The sequence below is a fragment of the Stegostoma tigrinum genome, chromosome 33, assembly GCF_030684315.1.
Source record: "Stegostoma tigrinum isolate sSteTig4 chromosome 33, sSteTig4.hap1, whole genome shotgun sequence".
In the NCBI taxonomy this organism is placed as follows: domain Eukaryota; kingdom Metazoa; phylum Chordata; class Chondrichthyes; order Orectolobiformes; family Stegostomatidae; genus Stegostoma; species Stegostoma tigrinum.
The window spans coordinates 20,450,714-20,472,266 of NC_081386.1; the positions used below are offsets into that span (position 1 = coordinate 20,450,714).

The 21,553-nt window shown below is 40.5% G+C and overlaps 1 long non-coding RNA gene across 1 annotated transcript in view; it reads left to right on the top strand.

The window, feature by feature from the left end:
• Positions 1-3,469: 3,469 nt before the first annotated feature.
• The window catches only part of LOC125467322 (uncharacterized), a 37,282-nt gene continuing 19,198 nt past the window's right edge, over positions 3,470-21,553 (top strand). Inside the window, exon 1 of the long non-coding RNA XR_007250607.2 lies at positions 3,470-3,584. This is a non-coding gene — a long non-coding RNA (uncharacterized LOC125467322). The remainder of the gene's footprint in view (positions 3,585-21,553) is intronic.

Sequence of the window (21,553 nt, forward strand, 5' to 3'; positions counted from 1 at the left end):
TCCTTAGATATTTGTGTGAAGATCTTTCTATCTGTCTTCTCAACGCATATAGCTTTTTTCCCCTTTCTTTGTGTAATAGATTTATGTTCTGTTGTTAAAGAATATCAGCAGTGTCATGTACATATGTTTTAGTGACTAATGGCTATATTAACCAACCTCAAAATACAAATATATGATCTGTCAAGCTGGGTTTCATTTTGGGAACTGACTTCTCTATTAAAATTAACTGGGAGCATAATTCAGTGCACAGGGTATTCCGTTAGATAGCATAAGTTAATACCACCTTCCAGTTTTCTTTCCAGCTTATCAAAGAGTTTTTGACCCTTTGTATGTCTAGTTCAGAGCAAGGAATTCCTGGGTGGCAGGTTCTCAAGACTCCAGTTTTAACTTCTTTGTGTTGTGATCCCAGCTGATACTATTACTGAATGAGTCAAATCCCCGGTCTGATATCTGGCTTGGAGGATAGTATTTTTATTTGTTTTGGTTTTAACACAAGCATGCAATGCTGCAGTTCTTGCTTTGACAATAAAATGGAAGCTTATTACAAAAACAATAAAAACAAAAACCGAATAATCTAAATCATCTATATATGATACAAATTCAAGGATTTTAAACGCACTCTAAAGTAAAACCCCATTATCTCAAAACATTTTTTAATAATTTGAAAAGCGAAACAGCTTTTGTTTTCATATCCAAGCACATCCTTGGTACAGTTCCCAAAACACCACCCATATAATACTCATCCCAGAATCTGTGTACCTAAAACTCTGATGAAGGGTCTAGGCCCGAAACGTCAGCTTTTGTGCTCCTGAGATGCTGCTCGGCCTGCTGTGTTCATCCAGCCTCACGTTTTATTACCTAAAACTTAAATTGTTTTAAGTCACTTGTGATTTCCACTTTTGGATTGAAACTTCAATAGTTTCTTCTTGGAACTACCACATGCCTGAGCTTCATTTTAATCAGTTTTAAGTAGCCTCTTCAGGGTCTCGTCCCAACACTTCCAGTCTGGGACTAACACTAACTCTTCACTGCAATGTAATCCAATTTACTAGATCTGTGATTCCCTTCCCAACAGCACTGCTGTAAATAGCCATCCTGTTCCAAGGACTTCATTGGGCTGCCTTGCTCAAAGTCAAAGTGAAACTCCCTCAGCTGTAGGCATTACCCTTATGCTTAAAAGAAACAAATCTGTACTCTCGAACAAACCTTTGATGGCCCAGTGTTACCTTGCTGGTTCACAAAACAACTTAAATGACCAAAAGTGCATTAACAATGCAGTTCCACCAACTCCACAGCCAGGCTTCAAAAGCAGGCGAAGAAATCACCATGATTACAGAAATACGAGTTAATTGTTTATTTCAGATGCGTAGAAAAACTCATTGCTTACCAACTCAAAACCAGCAACCCAAACTCACATCAAATGACATGAAAAATGATACATGTAAATTGCACAGTTGTGTAAATTGATGAGTTTTGAATGTGTTGAAACCTCACCCTCAGTTTTGGACCACACATATCATCGTGTGGGTGGAGTAAACTGATCTTTAGCACTACTGCATGGTCTATTTCAACTGTCCTGTATTTTGTTAACTTGGTCTGAATTTGAAACATCACATTAGTTTAAGAAGGAGCACTTATTTGAAGTTAAAGATGAAGTAATCTGGAAATTTAGGCTAGTTAACTGTCACCACCAAAGACATTCCATTTACTTGTGCAGCATCTCAGGTGATAAATGAATGAAGTATCAGATCATTTTTTTTGTGTGTGGAACAGGTTAAGAAACAATCATTTTCCAGACCATAAGAAGAATTCTCTTCCTCCAATGGAGCCAAGGGGTCTTTTAGATCAACTTGAAAAAAAGGAATGCCTCATCCAAAAGGTTGCACATCTCACACACCGTTCTGGGTGATCAGTCTAAACTATGTGTTCAAATTCATAATGGGGCTTAAAATTTACAACCCTCAAACTGATGGCCACAAATGTGCCATTAGTTGTGAGTGTGTGGTATTTGGTATTCATACATCAGTTAAAGATCAGGTTGGTTTAGAGTAGCAGAGTCCTAGGATGGAGTGGAAATCCAACAGGGAGGCTCGATTGGACCTGCAGGACTGACTTTCGTTTCCTCAGCTCTGACTATGTAATGGAGACCGAATCTCTGATGGCGACGCCTCCCTTCCACCAAACCACACCTCCCCACCGCGCCCCCACCCCCCAACCAGGCTAAAACCCAGACGCCACCTTCATGAACTTGCTGATCTCCTCATGGCAATAGGGCCATCCTCCCGAACACAACATGCCCATGGCTCCATTAAATGGTCTGTAATCAGCTTCCTGCCTCGGCATCAGATCTTCCTCCCTCTCCTGTTGCTGGGCATATTTCCAGGTCTTGGGACAGCAACCAGACACAGCCAGTAAAATCCAGCCCATTATTTTCAGTCTGATTTCCTTATTATGGTTTATTGTAGCTTTGCTTTGGCACAGCTTATCAAACAGTACTGCTATTTAGATATGGTTATTACATACCTCAGATAAAGATTGAGCATAACTAAGAATATATGTATGTATTTTGTCTGTCAGCAGATTGCAGTAGAATGGAACTTACCTCAGAACAAAAGTGGCAATTATTAACTGGGCTTAGTTTAATTCATTTGCAGTCAGCATAAATGTTAAAACAATACATAAAACTGCTGGCTGAAGAATGGAAAACATCCAGAATTTGCAGTTCTTCCAGCAACTAATACAGTACTTGTTAGTTGTCTTATATAATATGCAAATCTAGGCCATGTTATTAATTATTTGTTAGTACATTAAGAAACAAGCCTGGATTGGTTCTCAGAGCCAAGCATTAAACAATGGCACTATTCACTTTATGTTTCTGAGCCACTAATTACAAAATAATCCTTTTATTCATGGTTTTGTGTCAATAATTGAGAATAAAGCTGAAAAACAGTCAGGGCAGCAAATCCAGTCATAGTGCGTTAATACTTAAAGGGCCATAGAGTGGGGCTAGCCATACATTGTCATAGCTATATGGCTGACAAAGATTAATGAGATGCAGGACTTTGTTTCTAACACAACTCAAGTAGTCATTACAAAGAAAGTCTTTGCATTTTACTTAATGTCTGAATAGCACGTTGTCACTTGTTACCCAATTATTTTTGAACTGCAGCAACTGCTTCTTGTGCAGAAATTCACTACGTACTCTTCCCTCATACTATTCAGATCTAGTGAGCTTGAAAAGACAATCATAATATTTTGATACAATACCTGACAGTTATGTTCTAACTTTGCAATGTTAGGTAATCGGGACAAGGTCATGTTATCTCCAAGGTGAAAAGTCCAGAATTTGGAAGGTACCTCATGAAGATTACAAGATTTTAAGTGCAATCAAAAATTTATGAGGTTGTCATAAACAAGACCTGAAGCATTGTTTGCAACTCTGAGATTATATTGCACCAGGTACAATATACACACTACCACGTATTGCTTTCTGACAAAATAAGGTGGGGGGGGGAGTTCATCCTACAATGTTGCTCATGGTGATCTGGAAGATCTGCTGTGTGACATACTACAGAATCTCAGAGGTACTACTTCCCTTTCAGTTGAATACTACCTCCCACATTTCAACCACTTGCAAGTATTCTTCTTGAGTAAGTTGTTCACTTAGAGCTTGGTGCCCTGTTAGTTTATCTGCATATCTGAATAATGTGTGTGAGTCTGAATTTCAACGATCTACAGTGGGTTCTTTTTTGTGTCAAGAATCTGTTTCTGGTGGCTGTAATGGTGAGTCTTTGTTATCAGCTGTACTCCTCTAGCGGTAAGTGTCAATGAAAATCAGGATGAATCATAGAGTCATGAAGCATATACAATGCAGATTGAGGTCATTGAGCCCTTAAAATATATTCAGGCATTGCTGAAATAACTGTGATTTATTGTGGCAGAAGTCAGATTTGCATATGTTAAGGAGAAGACTAATGCCTGTTTTAATATCCCTCTTGGCCATTGCTTGCAGCATACAAGCAGGTTGCTTTTAAAGGTGTTAATGAACTCAATAATGTAATGGTTAGTTTCTTCTTTTCAAGCCTATGTCACATGGAATAAGGAGAAACTGGATTTCGGACCAGATCCATGCCACTCAAAGAGCCACTAAGACTCACCCCTTCCTGTTCTCATCCAATGCCCAGGCTTTTGGCATCACACCCTTCAAATTTGGTGGGGTACTAACAAAGGAGCTGGCCCAGGCACCTGATTGGCACCATGGCTCAAAAGGAATAACGATGATGAGGCCTGAGATCCAGTTTCTACAGACCCTTTGTTTTCTAGCTTTTGGTTCATGCTCTGAGCATGGGGACCATTTCAGCTTCTAAATCTGGACCAAAATCAATTTTTAGCCAGACGTTTAATACAATTTGCGACTAATACCAGTATTTTCTCTAACATATCCTAGCAGTTATTACAGGATTGTTCCTACAGGATTGTGCTTGATTCAGCAATGATTGTGCTCACAACCTCAACTGATATGCCACACTTTTCGCTGAGTGAACCCAAGCTGTAGTTGGAATTGTATAGCATGGCCAATACACCAGTTAAACGCTCATGTTCTATTAATACTTTCCCTGATGTGACCTTTTCACTGGCATCACAGATAAAAAGGCCTGACTGGGAATAGTGAGTCTCATTCAACACTGGGTGACAGAGAAAGATAAGTTGTCATATTTTACCTGGAATTGTTCTAGCCACATTTCACAAAGACCTCCTGATCAGAAAGATGCCGCTGTCAACATTTTAAACCACATGGCTGGTGACAGAGTCTGATAGTTCAGGAATGGAAGTGCCCTGGGTGGTTTGAAATTCACATATTGACAAAATTGGAATGAGCAGCTGAGAGTTCCTCCTGCTCTGTGCAGGTCATCCAAGAATTGAAAATTCAAATGTTGGATGTCACGCACAGAATTGACACGCTGCCTGTTTTTGCGTTCCACGTTCCCTCGTTTCAACATTTTTTACCCTTTTTCCTCCACAAGTCATGATGATGGTGAGTTTTTTTTTACTACAGCCTGCACTTTGCTTACAATTGTAAATCAATGTGTAGGTGGGAGCCAAGACACAGCCACAGGGGAGATGGATTGTGGGACAGGGGTAGTCAATCACATCAACCGCCCAAATTCTTCTGTCACATATTAGCCCAGTCCATCTTCGAATTGCCCCCAAAGTCTCCTTAATTAGTTCTAAGTAACAACACTTTGAAACCTGACTTCACAATATTTGGCATTTGATTATGTACAACACAAGTCAAAATCCTATACAGAACAAATATCCTAAGTTTTTGAATGCAGGAAACAGGGGAAACTGTGTGTTACGGTACTCCATGTCAGTCCATATTTTGGCCATAACATTATAGCTTGCATTACTCGTGATTGATATTTTTAAATTGTGAGTGACTTCAACTACAAAAATAGTTTAAGTAGGTCAGTAGATTCGGAGAATGTGATCTCTCGTTTCGTAGGCTGTTAAATTAGCAGGCAGGTTTGCTCTAAGTAAACATATCCCTTTTACCGCTGTGATCAAAACTTTGAAATGTGCAATAATCGTTAACTGTGCTACACATTACCTTCAATTTGGAACACAGGGCATAATTTTAGATGCTGTTTTGATTTAGCACATGTACCTGGAGCCTTGAAGTTTGTTGCTTATAAGGGAAAAATGTACAACACATTCAACTGTTTCAATATCACAAGGTTATTTTTGCTTCTCAAGCATGGCTTTAGAAAGACTATGTTTTTCACAATATGCTTTTCATTAATTCACTAACAATGTATAGTTTGGAATTACAACACGGAAAAAAACCTCAAAGAGATGAGCAGCTCTTCCTGCCACAATTTTCTCCCGTCCTCCATCTTGGATTTCCCAGTGGAGGCTGATACAATTGCAACATTTAAAAATCATCTGGATGGGTACATGAAAAGGAAGAGTTTAGAGCGATATGAGCCAATTGCTGGCAAATGGGACTAGACTAATTTAGGATATCTGGTCGGCATGGACAAGTTGGACCGAAGGGTCTATTTCTGTGCTGCTGTTCAGCTCTCTGACTGTAACTCTGACTCTAATTCATTGGCCATGATGCATTAATTAGTTAACACTTGTTAAAAGTGAAAGCTTTTTCAATGATACAGGAGCCATTTTTTAGAAATCTCTGAGATTGAAACATTTATCTCTATTGTGCTTTTATGTTTTTTCTATGAACCCTCTTCCTGTAAATGTTGTTCCTCTTCCATCTATCAAAATAAAGACAATTACTCTGATTCTTAGACCAACACAGTTTTTCCTGGCACAAATACAAGACTATAGAAGTCATTATCTCCTTTCACCTCCCTTCCATGTATAGTCTACAGGCCTTCAAAATACAAGTTTGATATCACCACACCAATGATTTGTGTTTTGTTTGTCTTCTCTAATGGTACAGTATTTCAATTCATTAGGCAATGTATTAAAATACTCATATCAAAGAGGCCAGCGATGATTCTCAAATAATTTTTATTGCATTTTTCATTGTAGGTGCGTGGGATATCCTGCATCAAAGTATTGAACAAAATGCTCCTTTAATTGGGAAGTGCTTTGGCATTTTACAGAACAGCTTAATTGTGGTTCAGAGAGAAACATTGTAACAGGAATTTTGTTTTTAACTTATAAGCTCATATGAGAAAGTTTTATGGCATTGTGGGTAGTGGTTCCTATCCCTGAGCCAGAGTTCTGGGCTCAACTCCCACTCCAGGTTCTGATGGCATGTTCATAACACAGCTAAACAGGTTAATGATCAACCTGCAAATCCACCCAACAAACCAATGGCAAGTGCTAAGAGTGAGAGATGGGAGAGACTCATTACTCCTGATTAATCATCTTTGTGTCACCGTCAAACCATAGTTTCTCCAAACTATAGCATCTTCCAGGTAAAATCAGCTCAGAAAATAGACATAAACATATATTTCGTCTACCTCATACCGCTGTACCTGGGAAGCCTGCCACATCTTAAATACCCATTATTCTGCCTAGTCTAGTTCATGGTTTCCAATGCATTTCTCCTAGGTCCTGTCCTGTGCCAACAAACATTACTCAACTAATATAATCCAGATGTTAAGAATGAAATGAACTCGAATTCCTTTATTGGTGGCATGTAGCCTTTAGAGGAATGTCCTTATAGTCACAGGCTCTTAAGTGGTTTTAAAATAATTATTACCATCAAAACATAAAGTCTAAATTTATGGATCCTTGACGCCTATCTATCTATTTTCCCATTGTCATTGTTGAGAGTTGGTCTATGGACCTGCACTGCGTTAATCCATTGTTTTAGGATAAAGTACAGTAGTTGCTTTCCCCAGGCCTTCTACAAGATAGCTGACCAGGTTTCACACCCTTATCACTTACCATCAGACATGGGGGAAGGGTTCTCAGGCTGATATTTATTCTATTTGGTCACATTATAAATGTATTTTCCACAGCTAGTAAGTCCTGGATGTCTGTGTTAGAGGTGCAGGTCCCTTTAAGAGTCAATCAGAACAGCTCCAGATTTAACTAACAGCAGGTGATGCTCATTTGACTCAGTCATGTTTGGGAACTTGAGGCACAGCAGCAGTATCCCTACCCCTGAGTCTTAACACCCAGGTTCAAGTCCCACCTACTCCAGAGGTGTGTCATAACCTTTCCGAACAGTTGATTAAAAATGTTCACAATTGGAGAAAATTCCCGAATCCATTGTCATGGATTTTACAGCAGAGCATTCAGAAAGCAGAGGCAGGATCGGACAGAGTCAGGATGGATTTATGAGGGGGAAATCATGCTTGACAAGCCTGTTGGAATTCTATGAAGATGTAACTGGTAGAGTTGACAAAAGTGAGCCAGTCAATGTAGTATCTTTGGAATTTCAATAAGCCTTTGACAAAATCCCACATAAGACATTATTGTGCAAGATTAAAGTGCATGGTATTGGGGAAGTGTATTGAGATGGGTAGAAAACTATTTGGTAGAGCGGAAACAAAGAGTAGAAATTAATGGATCGTTTTCAAATTGGCAGGCAGTAACTAGTAGGATGCTACAGGGATTGGTGCTGGGACTCCAGCTATTCATAGTATATACTAGTGATTTGGATGAGGGAACAAAATGTGACAACTCCAAGTTTGCAGATGATACCAAGTTGCGTGGGAGGGTGAACTGTAACGAGGATGCAGAGATTCTTCAGCATGATCTCAACAGGTTGGCTGAGTGGGCAAATCAATAGCAGATGCAGTATAATATAGATAAATGTGAGATTATTCACTTCAGTAGCAAAAACAAGAAGGAAGATTACTACCTGAATGGCTGTAAATGGGGGGAGGGGGGTGTGCAGTGGGACCTGGGTGTCCTCGTGCACCAGTTGCTGAAGGTAAGCCTGCATGTGCAGCAAGTGATAAAGAAGGCAAATGGCGTGTTGGCCTTTATTGCAAGAGGTTTCGAGTACAGAAGCAGGGATGTGTTGTCGCAGTTATACAGGACTTTGGTGAAACCAGACCTGGAATATTGTGTGCAGTTTTGGTCTTTCTTTCTAAGGAAGGATGTTCTTGCTCTCAAGGGAGTGCAGCGAAGGTTTACCAGGCTGAATTTGGGGATGGCAGGTCTGACATATGAGGAGAGAGTGACTAGGTTGGGATTATTTTCGTTAGAGTTCAGATGAATGAGGAGAAATCTCATAGAGACTTATAAAATTCTAACAGGGCTGGACAGGAAAGATGTTCCCGATGATGGGTGTGTCCAGAACCAGGGATCACAGTGTGAAGATTTGGGGTAGACCACTTAGGACAAAGATGAGGAGACATTTCTTCACCCAAAGAGTAGTGAGCCTGTGGAATTCACTGTGAAGAATAGTGGAGCAGGTTTGAAGGGCCAAATGGCCTCTCCCTGCTCCTTTCTTCAATGTTACTATGTTTCTGTGTCAGCGTGTGGTAGGATCTTTACTTTTGAGTCAGTCTCATCTGTACCAGAGATCTGTCTGAATTGGTTGATTAAAATATCTGCGTTAATTTGACTTGGCCATTTGACATTGTATTTCAGAGCTGGGTTCTTGGGGCAACTGTGGTGCTCTGGTAATGTGCCTATCTCTTGTCCAGAAGACCAGGATTCAGATCCCACCTGGTCCACAGAGGTGTCCGAACATGTCTGTTCAGGTTGTTTTAAAAGTACATCTCTGAGCTGATTTCTTGTTCAGTATGAACTTAGAGATGGGACACTATCATTGTGCCACAAGTCCTCCTAGTTTTGACTGTAGAGAATAGGAGTACATGTACAATACGTCTGAAGGGGAGGTTGGTGGCAGAATGGACTAGGTGCAATGGAAAATGTTGGTTTTAACCATCTGCTGGAAGTACCCGTGGAAATATGAGTATCACCAAGACATCACTGATGAGCTGTCAATCTTAGAAGAAAGGCAGAAGCAGTGGCACTGAAGAAATGAGCCTTGATAAAGCTTCAACTGACTGAATGGCTAGAGAGTAGCAGTGGTGCAATGACGATATCTGTTTTACTGGCATTGGTTCTTGGAGCAGAAATGTAAGCTTTGGCAAAAACATACATATAGATAAATTCATAAAAATGTTTGCAAATGAACTCATAATCGTTATTCAGAATTATTCACTTAAAGCGTGACCTCTGTTCTTGTATGAGCGCAGGCTTTAATAATAGGACATGCCAGGATGTCAGATTACTGTTCTGCCCATGGTTCCTCGCGTTGAAGACTGATGAATTAGCAAATGGAGAGGGCTGTGACCTTACAAGTGGGAATGCCATCAGTTGCTGTTCAGCTGAAGAGTAGCATATACAGGCATGATCTGACTGGCATTATGCCAGCAGGTTAGCCGGGCCAAGTCCAAATCGGCACATCGCTCATTTCTGAGATTATTACAGATCATTAAGAAGCTCAAGTTAATTCTGTCCTTTTTATTTTTGAAAGGCTGTACCATTCCCACCACTGAAGTAAAGCAACATTAATTAATTAATACACTCAAACAAGGTCCCATTTTCTTGTAACAATCGACGTTGGCCAGTAGGTTCCTAAAATATAGAGCTCAAACAAGAAACACTATTATTGCAAATCACTTATAGCAGCCACATTCTTCACACATCAAAGGATTTCTCAAGTGTTTTTTTTTAGAAACTGGACAATGAACTCAGGACTAACCATTCTGCTTTTAATTCATTAAAGTTTGGATTTCACCAGTCGGCTTCAATTATTAGGTACATTTCATGTCCTCAAACTGCTTGGTGTATTAATCCTTCCAGATGTTTGCTGCAACTTTATAAATAATCTGCAGTTCAAAAATACTCAAAAGGACATACATACATGGTCCCTGCTAACCACAGTATGATTAGAGTAAAGAATACTTATTGTGTTTTTTAAAATTTACTTTAGATGGGGATCCCATTGGCCATGCAGAGTGGAAGATCCCTGTTATAAAACCAGGATCCATTGTTACTTGAATTAGGCTACTCTTCTTTGCTTCCTACACGTCACATCGGAGATATGGGAATATAGAAAGCAGGCCTTCTATTAGGAAGAGGGTGCTCAAACCTCAGCAAGGCATTGACACAGAGTAAAATCTGTGATACACAAAAGTCAAGCAAAGACCATCTCCAACAAGAAAGAATTCGACCACTGACCCTTGATATTCAATGGCATTACCTTCACTGAATCCCCCACTATCAACATCCTGGAGGTTACCATTGACCAGAAACTCGCCTGGACTTGCCAGAGAAATACAATGCCTACAAGAGCAGGTCAGGTGCTAGGAATCCTTCAGTGAGTAACTCACCTCCTAACTCCCCGAAGCCTGTCCACCATCTACAAGGCACAATTCAGGAGAGTTAGGGAATACCTCCCACTTGCCTGAAAGGATATAGCTCCAACAACAAACAAGAAGCTTGATAGCTTTTTGTACAAATCAGCTCACTTGAATAGCATCACATCCACAAGCATCAATTCCCTCCACCACTGATCATCAGTAGCAATAATGTGTACCATCTACAAGATGCTCTGCAGAAATTCACCAAAGATTCTTAGACAGCACCTTCCAAACCCACAACTAGAAGGACAAGGTTCCCCTCCAAGCCACTCATTATCTTGATCTGGAAATATTTTGCCATCCCTTCAGTATCATTGGGCCAGAATACTGGAAGAGACTCCTTATTGGTAATTTCGCATTTAGAGTGTACCAACCACCAAATAGACTATAGTGATTCAAGAAGGCAATTCACCATTACTTTCTCAAGGGGCAACTAGGGATGGGTAAGAAATGTTGGCCCAGCCAGCATCCCCACTTCTTGTGAACGAACAAGAAAAAGATTTAGAATTAATGGTGCCTGTAGGAAAATCTGCCTCTTACACAGTGTTCCCTTAATCACGGCACAGAGAAAGATATTTATATTTATATTATGCTTTCCACAACTTTAGGACATCCCAAAGTTCTATTCAAGCAATGACATACTTTTGAGTTATAGACCATGTTCTAATTCAGGATATCCCAGCAGCCAATATTATCAAAGCACAGCTCCACAGATAGCAAGGTGATAATGAGCAGCTAATGTGTTTTTGTGATGTTGGTTGAAGGATAAATATTGGCCAAAACACCAGAGATAACTCCCTTGCTCTTTCACTGGAGACTTGATGTCATGTCTCATCTAAAATACAGCATGCCTGAATGTAGCACTCTCTCCATTCTGCACTGGAAAATCAAGCTAGATTTTATGCCCAAGTATGAGAACATACGAGCTGGGAGCAGGACTATGAAATTCAGCCCATCGAGTTTACTGAGACATTTGATACGATCATGACTGATCTCATCTTGGCCTTAACTCCACTTTCCTACCTGCTCTCCATAACCTTTCGAACCATTATTAATTAAAAAATATAGTTAAAGTCTTGGCATCTGCCACAATATGGAGATGAATTCCACAGATTCATTACCTGTTGAGAGTAATAATTTTTCTTCATCTCTGTTTTAAATCTGCAACTCCTTATCTTTAAATTATGACCTCTTGTTCTCGATTTCCCCACGTGAGGAAACATCCTTTCTATGTCTACTTTGTCAATCCTCTTCGTCTTACACATTTCAATTAGATCTCCTTTCATTATTCTAAATTCCAGATAGAACGGTCTAAAATGGCTCAATCTCTTTTTGTAAGACAAATGCTTCAGCTCTGGAATCAATCTAATGAGCTGCCTCCAATATAACTACACTCTCCTCAAGTAAGGTGACCAAAATTATACACAATACTCCAAGTGTGGTCTCACTGATGTCTTGAACAGCTGCAGCAACATTTCCCTATTTTTACACTCCATTCCTTCAGCAATAAAGGCCAAAGTTCTATTTGCCCTCCTTTTGATCTGCTGTACTTCCATACTAGCTTCCTGTATTATGTGTCTGGAATAGGACATTAACCAACAACCTTTTGTCTCAGAGACAATAGTGCAAATCTCAGCCGTAGTAAGACAGGCTGACTGTAATTGTATTTAAAAAGGACTATATGTTATACCAGCAAGTTGTTTTTACTAAAAATATGCATAAACATATGGCCCTTAATCTTTAGTAATGTGGCCCTTAACCTTCACGTGGAGTCCTACTCCAGAACTTGGATGTCCCTAATTCATAATATGGCCAAACCAGTTAATTATCAATCTGTGAATCCTTTGATTGACAGGCTGTAAGAATGGCAGAGCTTCCTGGTCAGGTCTGCTTGATGTGGAGTGACACTCCTTAAGCTGCACTGGTTCATGACAGGCAAGCGACTGGTTCCAGGAAAATCAAGCTCTGGGAACAGATTCAAACACATGCTTTGTCAACCTTATACCCTGTGTGTGAGAACAGCAAAGAACAATCTTTATAAAGTGAGGAGGTTTTTGTGAGCAATACTAAAATGCTTATTCTGAATGCTCTGTTGGTTGTAGTATCTGCAGCTCCAGAATGTCACAGAATTACAGAAGTGCTACAGTGCAGAAGGAGGCCATTCAGCCCATTGTACTTGCACCAGTTCCAATGCCTAGTGCCAGTCTCCAGCCTTTTCCATAGCCCTGCACACCACTTCTATCCAAATAATTATACAATGCCAAAAGCTGTGAGAGTTATCTCTTCGTATACTATCTGCTGAACTGTTGGTTAACTTAAAGAAGCACACTTGTTTTTACATCTCAATTTAAATTTACTGAAAGTATTAAAAGAAGAGATGGATGGATATTTGAAATATCAGAAAGTTGGCAGCTGGGCGGAGTTGGCATGAAAGAGGAACAGAGGCCCTGGGGCACATCAACCATAAAATTGTTGAATGGGTGGGCAGACTTGTGTTGTAATGCTTATTGCCTCCAAGAAGCAGCTTGATTGTGAAGAGTGATCTCAAAATACTAGAGAGTCAGATATTAAATGCAATCAGATGGTCAACTTTTGATTCTTGGAAACAACACCAGAAATTTTACATAAAATAAATCTAACAAAAGGTGCTTAAAGCTATAGATATTTTTAAACAATGTGTTCAGATATGTTAGGAGCTCTGGAGCAGGTGTGACATGAACTCAGGCCTGGCTTCCTTTGAAATTCACAGAATTCTGCAAGAAAGATGCTCTCATTGGGTGGACTTACATATGATAGGATGGTGTCTTTTCCTCATTGACAACCCTGCCATCTAGTGGTGGCTTTTATGCTGCGTTTGGAAGATAGTTACCCGGGCTTGAAATCAATGCATTATATTTTATAAATAGCTACTGTTTTTTTTTAGATTTTAGATCCCCTACAGTGAGGAAACAGGCGCATTGGCCCAATAAGCCCACACCAACCCTTGGAGCATCCCACCTAGACCCATCCCCTACAGCTCACCTAATCTATGTGCCTTACAATTTCTTTTTAAGTCGTTACAATCTGGTACATGTGGAAATGACTGAGCTAAACTCTGGAGATCAAAAATCTGACCTGGTTTGACAGAATCATCACTTGTTCTTTACAAAGTGATATTCAACAAGACATTAATTGAAGAGAACACTAATAATTCAACATTCGAAAGGCTAGATAAGCTAGGCATGTTTTCCCTGGAGTTTAGAAGAGTCAGAGGTGACTAAATTGAAACATATAAGATCCTGAGGGGACTTGATTTGGTGGATGTCAGAAGAATGTTTCCTCAAGTGGGAGTATCCAGAACTAGAAGCCACAGTTTAAAAATAATGGGTTGCCCATTAAAACAGAAATGAGGAATTATTTTTCTATCAGGGGAAAATAGTGAGTCTTTGGAATTCCCTTCCTCAAAAGGAGGAGAATGCAGCATCTTTAAATGTTTTTAAGGTAGAGGTAGATAGATTCTTGATTACCAAGGGAATGAAAGATTATTGGGGATATGGAGGAATGTAGAGTTGAGGTTAATATCAGGCCAGCCATGATCAGGCCAGAGTTTAAACAACAGGGAGGAAAACACGACAGCGCATCTTCGGAGGCTGCACTGATGATGTTACCCAGAAGGGTAATGAAACGTCTGCGAACCAACAAACCGTCTCGGTGGGCGAACCAACCACACAGCATCCACAACCCGAGCTACAAATCTCCTCAAGGACCTTAAACGATCCTATTGAATGGTGGGGGAAGGGGCTGAGTGGCCTCCTCTCGTTCCTTGTTTCTATTTGTAGAGAGGGAAGTTGGGGTAATATTTTGGATATAGCCCTTGAGCAGAACAAAATGTTGAGTGACCTGTTAGTTACTGAATCGTGACAGTTTCATTTCAGTTCCTAACATTCGCATACTTTTCTTGTTATTTTCTCTATAGTTTGATCTCCAGCCCAATTGTCACAAATGGTCTCCTCGTGGATTGGTGATGGATACTGTTTCTTGATTCTGTTCTTATTAAGCACTGCTGCATTTAGTGTCTGCATGGAATGTCGCACTGTAAGGGAATAGGAGACATTCTCAAAAAGTACAGTAGATGATAGAACATAGAACAATACATCGCAGTATAGGCCCTTCAGCCCAAGATAGGTCACCAAAAATTAAGGCATTAACTTACAGAACATGACAGGAGTTTAAAGGTTTTAAGTCACAGCATTAATTTAAACTAACTATGTAGAATGTTGAGGCCTTGTCTTAAAATATTTACCCGGTTTTTTCTCTTTCTTACACTGGCAGCTCTGCAGTAAACCTATCGCATTCTGTCACTTGCATTTCCTAAGTTAACTTCTTTAGTAAGGGACATTATTTTTAGACTCATTTTCCCTCCTGTCAACTATGGCTGAAAGTATTGACGGACAGGCAAGTCAAACCCACAGTTCCATTGGGAAAATAACTACTAGAAACACTGTAAGAGTACGTAATAACATCTGTGTGAGATATTACCATTATGAAGTTTAGAAGAATTTACATTCAGGCACAACATCTTTTAGATGGGCATTTTGACATGCAATAAAATAGACGTATCACCTACTGTGTCTGTATAAAAGGGTATTTTTATAAATGAAGTATAGTTTTGAAATAAAGAAAATCTCCCAGGACATGACTATCCCATTGTACTTTGGGTGTGCTGACCATTTAAGGTCTTCCTGCAGAAGTTAAATGGGGGTCCGTTCAATTATCAGATGCCACCAAACCCCACCCCACACCCCATGCCTCAAGTGTATGTAAATATAATTTTGAACAAGCAATAAATGCCTTGGGTTTATTTGCTAGATTGAATTCCAACATTCATTTCTTCATATGCTACTGTACAGAACCTAGTGACTATATATATAAAGATTTTTTATGAATATAATATATTTTTGAAACAAAAAATGCACATTACCTGTTCTGAAGACTATATGACAATAAGCCTGGGTGATTAGATTGATACAGATTAATGGAAAGCTTACATTGTTTTACTGAAAGGAAGCCGCAAAGTATTTATGCTTGGAGACAATGGCGGTCATATGTGAGATCAGCATGAGTAGGCTGTATATTCCCTAAACTCCCTGAAAAATGCTGTAGGTATTGGGTTACAATTAGTATGCTGTTGACAGTTTGTTTATGTCTAAGACGAAATGGAGTTGGAACCAAAGTTAGCTAATTAGCCTTTCCACATAGATATAAGATTACGATGTTTCACATTGCCGTGAGAAAGAGGACAGAGGCAGCCATTTTGAGATCAGGTTACAGGCTTCCCTATTAGTCAGCAAATTTCAAATACACTGTGTTTGTTATGATCTGTGCCCATTGGAAAGGCAAAAGCAAGAGACAGAGGTAGCCAGTCCTGTACATGAAACTGAGAAAATGCTAATTCTGTTGTTCACTGCACAACACACAGGTGAGAGGTCTCACCCAGATTGTATAAAATTATTCTGTGAGGAATAAAATAAAGTTGGAAGTTTTGCCAGCTCAGCTAATCTTTAGCCTAACCTTCATAGTGAAAGTCAGTTCTAGAATTACACATACCCAGCTGGAAAAGTAAAAAGGAAGTAAGCCATCAAGATTAATTTTATACGGGCTCCTGTAGAATGAAGCATGCACTAAGAGTCAGTGTATAACTGTGGTGGGAGTCTTTTGGTTGTAATATCAGTTAGACAGGGAATCTCTCCTCTGTAGTTTAAAGCATAAGCTACCAACAAAAATAAAATATTGTTTTGTCAGTAATTTTTTAAAGTCATTTGTTACAGTAAACATTTTAAAACATGAAACCTCCACTTGGCATTCTTTCAGCTGTTAACTGGAAGCTTGAAATTCACTGTAAAAGCTAACAGTCTTCACAGAGATTGCAACAAGGAAAACCTTGTCCATTATTTGTGTCCTTCACAAAAGTTGAAGTCAATGACTTGGGAGTGTAACGATATCAATCTCTCTCTGGTATTATACTGTTGCGTGAATCCAACGGACGATCATGACATTTTAAGAGTCAGCAATTTCTTCATCTTTACTAAGAAATGCCTTTCATAATAAAGTAAGCAGACACTTTTTACGACTGAAATGCTGTTATAAAACATGGAAGCAATTAATTTAAAGGAATAATTTACTTCAGCAAAGGTGAAACAGTTGAGCAGGATGAATTGGATTGGCTGTGTATGCCACCATCAAAAATCCAGGGGGCTCATGCATCACACATGCAGTTGCTATGACTGTAATGTCATAACAATGCAACAGATAATGTCCTGAGGGCTCTGAATTAAATTAACTGTACCACAGAATATGTTAGCTATTTAAAACTTGCAGAGACACTTAAAACACACTCTTTATTTATTGAAATGTATCGTGGTGATCAGGGTAATGAGTGAAATGGACAAGTGATGCAGGGACTAGGGGTTGGGGAATAATGTGAGGTTTTGATGAGAATAGCGGTTAGGAGGTAGGACCAGCAGCAGAGCAGGATAGTATGGACGCAGTGAGAAAAATACTGAGGGGTAGTGAACCTTTAATGGGCACACAATGATAATGTAAGGAGCACTGTGAATATGACAATTTCCTGTTCAAGGTGCACATTGATGATGTCAGCAGCACTGACCTCCTCTTCCAGTGCAGCGGCATGAAATTGTAAATTATATTTCCCTTTTATTTCATGGATTGAGCATTTATTACTCCTGCCTATTTGCCTTTGAGGTGTAAGATAGCTCTTGCCATCTCTGTTGGTTCTTTCAAACATGATGAAGGGCCTCCTGTGCTCTATGAATCCATCCAAACGGCAAATAGTCTATTTTTGAGGGTAAATGAGAAAACTGAATGGAGTGGTTTATTCTATTTGACCCAGCTTCTGGCTCACTGGCTGACTCATGGGATGTCACAGATTGTCTCCCAACATTCCAGGTTACCTTGAAATGTGGTTCACTTGCACTTTCTTTTTCTAGGTCCACACTTGTCAAAAACTGGAACATTTCCAGTTCTCCCTGACTGCGCTTATTTTAGTCACATCAGGAATTTAATATGAACCGACATATTGAACCTGCATCTTCCGACTCCAAATACCAATATCAGTATCCCAACATGTAAAATTACATATCATTTATAATCGAGATACTACTACATATGGAAAATCATAATCAGCATTGATTATAATCAGTGATTTCTTTTTGCAAGGCCATGGATACCATTCTGAACTGATAAAGAGGGAGCATATTTCATAACCCAGATTCTTGAAATGCACTATGTGGTATCCAATGGGAAAGGAGGCCAGAAAATGGGTTAAGTACGTCCCAAATCCTTCCAACCTGTAATGACAGTTGGTACTGTTGTTTGTTCCTGAAAGCTGAGCTCATAGGTATCTAATAACTATCAATCAGCTTGATCAATTTTTTTCCGTGCCTTCCTCTGGGAAGAACCACTGCTGCCCAGGTGACATACCGCAGATCAGAAACACACATCATTCCAGAGGCTCACTGGTTGGCCTCACAGGGTCACAGACCCAGGTTTGATTCCACACTTGTGGTGCTGTCTGTGTGGGGTTTGCACCTTCTCCTTGTGTCTGCATGGGTTTCCTCTTGGTGCTCCAGTTTCTTCCCACAGTCCAAAGAGGTGCAGGTTAGGTGGATTGGCCGTGCTAAATTGACCTGTAATGTCCACAGATGTGTAGACAAAGCTGATTAGTCATGCAAAATGCAAGGTTATAGGATGGGGTTTGGGTCTAGATGGGATGTTTTTTGGAGGGTTGGTTTGGACTCGATGGGCTGAATGGCCTGTTTTCACACTGTAGGGATTCTATAATTTATTCATTAGCTTTAATTGTGCTTCAGTGGTAGTAGTCTCACCTGCAAACGACAGGATTATAGTTTTGTGCCCCATGCTAAAGACTTGTGCATGCAACCTAGATTGACCTGCAACGTTTAGGGTGGGCTGTATTGTTGGAAATGCCATCCTTTGGGTGAGACATTGAACCCAGACTGCATCTGTTTTCTTGGATGGACCCTATGCAAAAGACCCTGTGACATGAAAGGCAGAGGAGATCTCCTGGTGTCTAACCCGATGCCTTCAATTAACATCACTAAATCAGATTTTCTGGTCATTACCACATTGCTGTTTCTAGGATAACAAGGTGTAGAGCTGGATGCACACGGTAGGCCAAGCAGCATCATAGGAACAGGAATGCTGATGTTTCGGGCCTCGACCCTTCTTTCTGAAGGAAGGTCTATGCCCAAAACATCAGCTTTCCTGCTCCTAAGATGCTGCTTGGCCTGCTGTGCTCATCCAGCTATATACCTTGTTATCTCAGATTCTCCAGCATCTGCAGTTCCTACTATCTCTGCTATTTCTAGGAATCTGCTTTGTGCACATTCACTACCATGTTTCTTACATTACAATGGGTGACAATGCTCTAACAGTTATTACCTCAATTATAAAGGGCTACAGGCTTTCAGATTATAAACATCCTGCATGATTCTTTCTGTAAAGTCAAATACATTGCTGAATTTCAGTAATTTGTAAAGTACATAGCAGCAAACTATCAAACAAAAACATAAAGTTTCAAACAAAATGCAGTTCACATTTCTAATTTAAACCACTATCTTTTGTGATGTAATGTTCAGACATTACGATTTTTGATTGTTAAAGATATTCTCCAGCTGCTGCTGAGTAATTTCTCAAATTGCACTGGTGATCGTAATGGACAGGTTGTATGTTCTCTTATTGTCCATGGTTGGTGTTCTCACATTATCAAAAATGTAAACATGTCTCAATTTCTCTCACACACACACACACACACACACAAGCACACACAAATAAAGATTGGACATAGATAAAGATATTGTACTTTTACAGAATCATCTCAGTCTCATTGCTATTGTCCCTGGCCTCCTATGTGACAGGCTTTTTACGTAGATGGTTTAAGATGAGTCTCATTGAGCAATAAGTTCTCAGCAGGTTATGATGCTCCTCGAGGTTAAAATTCTGAGAGGTTGATGCTCAGCTGAACTTCAACTGAAACAGGTTAAGTAAAGTCCTGCAGTGATTTCATTTATCTGCACAATATTTACTCTGCACCATTTTGCCCACTGCAAATTCAACGCTCGTTCATCTATAGTTTTCTGGGGTTTAAACATCCTCACTGTGCTTGCATCATTTGCTGTGTGCGCTTCGTTCTATATTGTGTATGCACAACAGCCATTTCATTCATAATTCAGAAAAAGCACTCCACTGTGATAGTCCCCACAAGGTCACTGACCTCATGAATGGTGAAGCGTTACTGTACTTTGGTTTCCTGATGCCACATAGCTTGTTTCCAAGTCTCATTCACAGATTGGCTGAACAGATGCTTTTGATGGCTTCATTGATTCTAATTGCAAACAGCTTAGAAACAGAGATAGCAAACTGTGGAGCTGGGGGAACACAGGAGGCCAGACAACATCAGAGGAGCAGGAAAGCAGGTCTGGACCCTTCTTCAGAAATGGGGAGGGAGAGGGTACCTCAGAAAGGCTATTCATAGGGGTTGCTCTCTCTACGACTCCCTCATCCACTCCACACTTCTCACTAACCCCACTCGCCCCATCACCCCCGGCACCTTTCCCTGCAACCACAGGAACTGCTACATCTGCCCCTACACCTTCCCCACCGCCCCCACCTCCATACAAGGCGGAAAAACAAACCTTCGACATCAGACATGGGTTCACCTGCGTATCCGTCAACCTGGTCTACTGCATTTGCTGTTCCTGATGTGGCCACCTCTACATTGGTGAGGCCAAATGGTGACTCAAAGACTGTTTGGTAGAGCATTTGCACTCTGTACGTGACAGACACCACCACCTTCCGGTTGCGAAACATTTCAACTTCCCCACCCATTCCCTGGGTGACATGTCCATCCTGGGCCTCCTCTAGCATCACAATGACACCACTCGGAAACTGGGGGAGCAGCACCTCATATTCCACCTCAGGAGCCTACAGCCCAATGGCCTGAACATGGATTTTACCAGATGCAACATCTCCTCATTCTCGGCCTCATCCCATGACCAACCCTTCCTCTCATTGCCACCTCCTTGACCTGACACAACCGGTCCATCTTCTCTCCCACCTAATCGCCCCCACCCCCACCCCACTGACCTATCCCCACCACTGCCTGCCTGCAAGACCATCCCACCTACCTTTCCCAGGCGCACCCCTCCTATATTTATTTCTGAGCTCCCTTCCCCGTCCCTATTTCTGAAGAAGGGTCCGCACCTGAAACATCACCTTTTCTGCTCCTCTGATGCTGCCTGGCCTCCTGTGTTCCTCCAGCTCCACACCGTGTTAACTCTGACTCCAGCACCTGCAATTCTTGCTATCTCAGCTTAGAAACATAGTAACTTAGAGAGGAATGAGCTGTTTCTCTGTCTCAATGCCATTTTCCTACCTTCTCTCCACATCCTTTGGTGCATTTACAGATTTTAAAGGCATCAATCCCTTCCCTATACTTTGCCTGTACAGCCTTCTGTGGCAGGGAATTCTACAGTTTCACTACCCTTTGAGTAAAGAGATCTTTCCCCTTCTCAGTACTAAATGACATGTCCTGTATCCTGATACTATGACGCTCCCTGGTCTAGACTCCCCCCAACAAGGGAAAACATGCCCCCTACATCTAGTACATT